A 5,202-nucleotide genomic window follows, 5' to 3' on the forward strand; every position below is an offset into this window, starting at 1 on the left:
TATTATTTAAAATTCTTGTCATTTGTCAACCTGCTGTTTCAGCAAATATGCAAAAATATTATTGATACAATTCACAACTCTAATTTTCCCAAAGTCTCTGTAACTGGTTTATCTTGTTTACTCCTCGTTCTGAAGGAAGTTGATAGAGTGGATCAAAGACAAACATGAATGCAACGATAAACATTCAAATCAATAAGAAAAACACAAAGACATCAAGCTATGCTACAACACTTAATACATAAATAAAATCTATTACAAGTCCTTAGAATGCTACAACATTCTATCCACTCATGATCCACAATGAGAAACCCAAAATGGGCTCTGCTGATCATAGGCCCAATCCATTATATTTATAAGCAAATGCATATTTAATGTCGTAGGAAAGAATTGGCAATACAATTAATGTTGGATGGTGCTTGGACAGCTAAGGACGGCTTTGGATGGCTACTTGTCTGCCTGACGGCTGTTTGTCTGTGGTTGTGGATAGTGAGTAGGCGGGAGAAATTACTCTCCCCAAGACTCCCCCTTAATTTCTTCCACTAATGCTACTACATTTATATTGTTTTCCCTTGTCATAATAACTTCAGGTTTTGCGGCTTAACCCTAACCAATGTAATACAAATGGTTTCTAGCTGACCAAATTTTTTTCATTTGAATGGTTTCAGCTAGCCACAAAGCTCACATTATAGCGGTTACAAAAGACCACCAAACATTACAAATGGTTTTAGATTACCACTAACTCACATGATGTGGAAACATCTCAAATAGTTTTAGATTACCAAAAACTCACATGATGGGAAAACTATCCTCACCTTTGCTTTTCTCCTTCTTGAGCTGTGTCAAACTGATCATTGAGTCCATATAAAAAGAAATCCATCTACCAAGATACATGGGTGCGTAGCCACTGTACTTGCCAGTTCTATAGAAATCCTTGTACATGGTTCATCAATATGTCAAACCAAAAACCTTTGGGGTGTCAGGCACAACCGATAATGCACCCCATACATTCACATAGCCCATTAACAATCATCACTAATTCAATTGTCATCACTTGGTTGGGGAATATCAATGCAACCGGTTTCTATTACATGACTACTATCAAGCACATCATATCCTTCACAATTAGACAAACAAATTCTCACTTCCAATCCCAATACTTTTATCCAATCAACTCACACAGACCTTTGAATCATGACAACCAACTTACCACCAATCCAACCTACTTTCACTTATTGTAACCACAACTAGCTTCAATCAATATTCTATAACATCAAACAAACATACTTCGAACACGAACATAATAATCATTATTGCACAGAGATGCTCCAAATCTATGAATGATAGTGTCACACAGCACTAACTCAAACACACTTCAACTTTGGCTTTCTTCTTTTCATGACTTCTTTGTTTCTCATAGCAGTCTCTTGATTTGTTCTTCTCTTTATTCTTGCAGAGTATAACTTAAAATGCCATTGCCTATTGGGCTACGATGCCATAACACTCTTCACCAATTATAAAATCGTCGACCTCTCCATGATCTCGAAGATCATCTCTCGTTAGCTCTAATACCACTTGAAGAAGGTGGATAGAGTGGATCAAAGCCAAACACAAATGCAATGATAAACATTCAAATCAATAAGCAAAACACAAAGACATCAAGCTGTGCTACAACACTTAATACATAAATAAGATCTATTACAAGTCCTTAGAATTCTACAGCATTCTATCTACTCATAATCCACAATGAAAAACCCGAAATGGGCTCTGCTGATCATAGGCCCAATCCATCATATTTATAAGCAAACGCATATTTAATGCCATAGGAAGGAGTTGCCATTACAATTAATGCTAGACGGTTCTTGGACAGCTAAGGACAGCTTTGGATGGCTACTTGTCTGCCTGACGGCTGTTTGTCCGTGGTTGTGGATTATGGGTAGGTGGGAGAAATTACTCCCGCCAACAAGCCCTACAAAGCCAATTTTTGCCAAATGAATGACTACAAAATTGAAAAGTGGATTTAGATGACAGAACAAAGCAAAAATGAAAGTTTTCTCCATGACATGTTAGTTATTCTTTTGCGCGATTGAAAAGCTCCAGTGGTTATTTATTTTTGATGGAGGGTTCAGATCTGTTAGGCAGTCCAGCAAGACACGAAGCCTGCGAGCTAATAACCAGAAAATGCCACCACGAAACAGTTTTAATTATTTTTTCAAAAAATTAGTTGTGTAAATATATAATCTTGTTTTTAGAACCAGTTAACAATTGTTTAAGTTAGAACAGAACACGGGAGAGCTAGGACTTAATGTACGCGTTGATTTGCTATTCAAATTTTAAAAATAAAATAGATTCTGATTAAAAGTTTAAGATTATATTTTCATGATTTCAATGGTTAATTGTAGAAAGCAATAATAAATTTGTAAGAAAAGAGCTGTATTTTTGCAGATCGGATATCATTTTTACTATTTTAGCTATTTGATAATAGATAACCCAAGTTAATGACCTGTGTCACAAAGGATCTTGTCCAGTACCCAGTTAAAATTGGCCAATTCCCACGACCCAGTTATCAGCAAACTAAAAACTCTAAAACATGGTTCTGATACAACTAGCCACTAACTTTCGGCAGATTCAAAGATTTCAACCGGAATTGCACCACCTCAGTAAGATACAAACATTTAGCCCCTAGCATTTTTAAAGCACATAATTATGTGACATGCGCATTTTAAAAAATCATTTGCACATCCTCTTGCAAGATACAAGGTAATTGTCATTCTAATCTTCAATTTTTATGCAGATCTGTAGCAAACTTGGGTAATAAATGGAAGTAATAAAGTCTTAAATCAAAATTAAAAATATTTTTCAATAGGCAACTTTATTAGATTGATAAATCAATATCACTGAATACTCACTCTCCAACAAGCTCTAATAAAAGAATTAAATTAGATTAGCTAATGCAAAGGTTCCTATGAAGGGGGCTTAAACTCTTTTTAAAGGAAGAAGTTACTCCCATGATCAAAATTTTATTTCCATGTGAGATTGCTTCGAATCTTCTTTTCAAAAATAACTTTTAATTTTTAATATGTAACTTAAAAATGAGTGGGACAAAAAATCGTCATCTAGCTTGAGAATGATTTTTGCTACCTATCAATCATTGTCTTTTATTGCAAAAAACAATATTGGAAAAAAATTAATTTTGTTATCTTTTGCTACTTTGGCTCTATTTTATAGGAAACTTCTGACATGAGACCTCGGCATAAGTATTACTATATTCATTAAGCAAGGTACATAAACTATTGGCAAAATTTACAATAGAATAAATCTAATATTCCCTTTGAAGACATTTTAGAAGACACATAAATTGTTCCATATTAAAAAAAATCTAATTACCAAATTTTTTTGATTGGAAGATTAAAGATGAATTAATCATAAGATAAATAATTTATTACAAATTAAAAGTTAGGAAAATTTAAAATGCAGTTATAATAGTATAAATTTATATTTGAAAATCTAGTTCTAACTCATGTAGAGAACAATATGATTATCTCATACAATGTGAAATAAATTACTGGCTACTCCAATATTCTGTGTGTAATAGAGATTTTACTTTGGTGATAAATGGGTCATGGGAATTTTGGCCAATATATGCAGCAATCTCTATCTATACAATGCTTTATGCAGCGATCTCTATCTGGACTGCAATTCTTTGATTTCTAACTCTTCAAGTCCTTCTGAAAACTTAATTTTGATTTGTCTTGTAACTACATATATCATTGCTATACGCTAAATTTTGTAACTACAATTCTTTGATTTCTAACTCTTCAAGTCCTTCTGAAAACTTAATTTTGATTTATCCTGTAACTACATATATCATTGCTATACGCTAAATTCTGTAACTATATATATCATTTCTATACGCTAAATTCTATACCTTACACAAGATGCATGATTTCCATCCTGTAAATTAACCGTTTCTGATTGGATACCTTACTCTGACATTGAATTGGGTAATGAAGATTTGTCTTATAAATGCCAATCCGATAACCTCATCAATCTAATCTCCTATTATTTTTGTTGGAATATTTATTGCATATAATTGTTTTCCATTGGAGCCAAATGCCCACCTACCACTCCTGACAACCTGCACAACGACTAGAAAATTTAATACGGGTAGCTGAGTTTTCAAGTCTGAAAATGAGAGGGAAAATGTTTTGCCAGTAAGACAAAATGAATGATTTGTATTCATTTGACCAGTGAGTGGAATTATAGAGAAGTTGCAGAGAAGAGTAGCAGATCCAGTCATCAGAGTGCAGAGAAAGAGGGAAGTTCATTTCATGCCTACAGTTGCATGTGTTTCTTCTCTAGTCATTCTATAAGTTAGTTGTTTGTTGAATTCGTCATGTGAAGCAGTGATTGCTCCAGGAATTATTGTATGCAGCCAATAGAGTTGCAAGTTTAAAATTTAAAGTTCAAAGTTTTACTTGTTTGAAGTACTAGGGTTATTTTAGGATTTTCTGGTTGAAGCTGAATGCTCCTAGATTTTGTAACATTTTTAATCAAAGTTGAATAGAAAGCAAGTAGACATACTTGAATCCATTGCTCTTCCCTTATTTGTTGCATTTTGAGAAGTTTACTATTGAATACTTCAAGCTTTGGCTCTCTAGTTTTAATGGTGAAAAAGTTCACATTATAAACCTGGTCATTCAGCTTAGTCTATGTCTGAGTTGAAAAAATGCAGTTTAAGCCGACCTCACTCGACATCTTCTTCTATCGAGCTCCACCCTTTAGTTGTGATCGAGCTCACTCGGCATCCATACTGTTGAGCTTGCTTGGCATCCATTGATGCCAAGTTTCCCTTCACGTGTCGAGTTCACTCGGCTCCTTCATGTGTTGAGCTCACTCAACAACCTCTTACCACTCAGCTCCTTAAGGTGCCGAGTAAAACTGGCACTCGGCAATAGTTAGTACCGAGTGAAAATTTTAAATTTGTGATTTTTTAATTTTTTACATGGTATCAGAGCTTTGAGGCCCCACATCCAAAGTGAGTTAGGGCAATTTTTTTAAGGATATTTGACATGGTGGGAGATGCAGGAGAGATATGGCAGCAGCCACCGTCGCTCAATGGAAAAAATTATGATACATGGGCAAAAAAAATGAAAATCATAATGGTTGCAAATGATTTATGGGAGTTTGCGATTAATGGGTTCA

The sequence above is a fragment of the Cupressus sempervirens genome, chromosome 7 (assembly GCF_028749045.1).
Source record: "Cupressus sempervirens isolate cs-2001-9-10 chromosome 7, ASM2874904v1, whole genome shotgun sequence".
In the NCBI taxonomy this organism is placed as follows: Eukaryota; Viridiplantae; Streptophyta; class Pinopsida; order Cupressales; family Cupressaceae; genus Cupressus; species Cupressus sempervirens.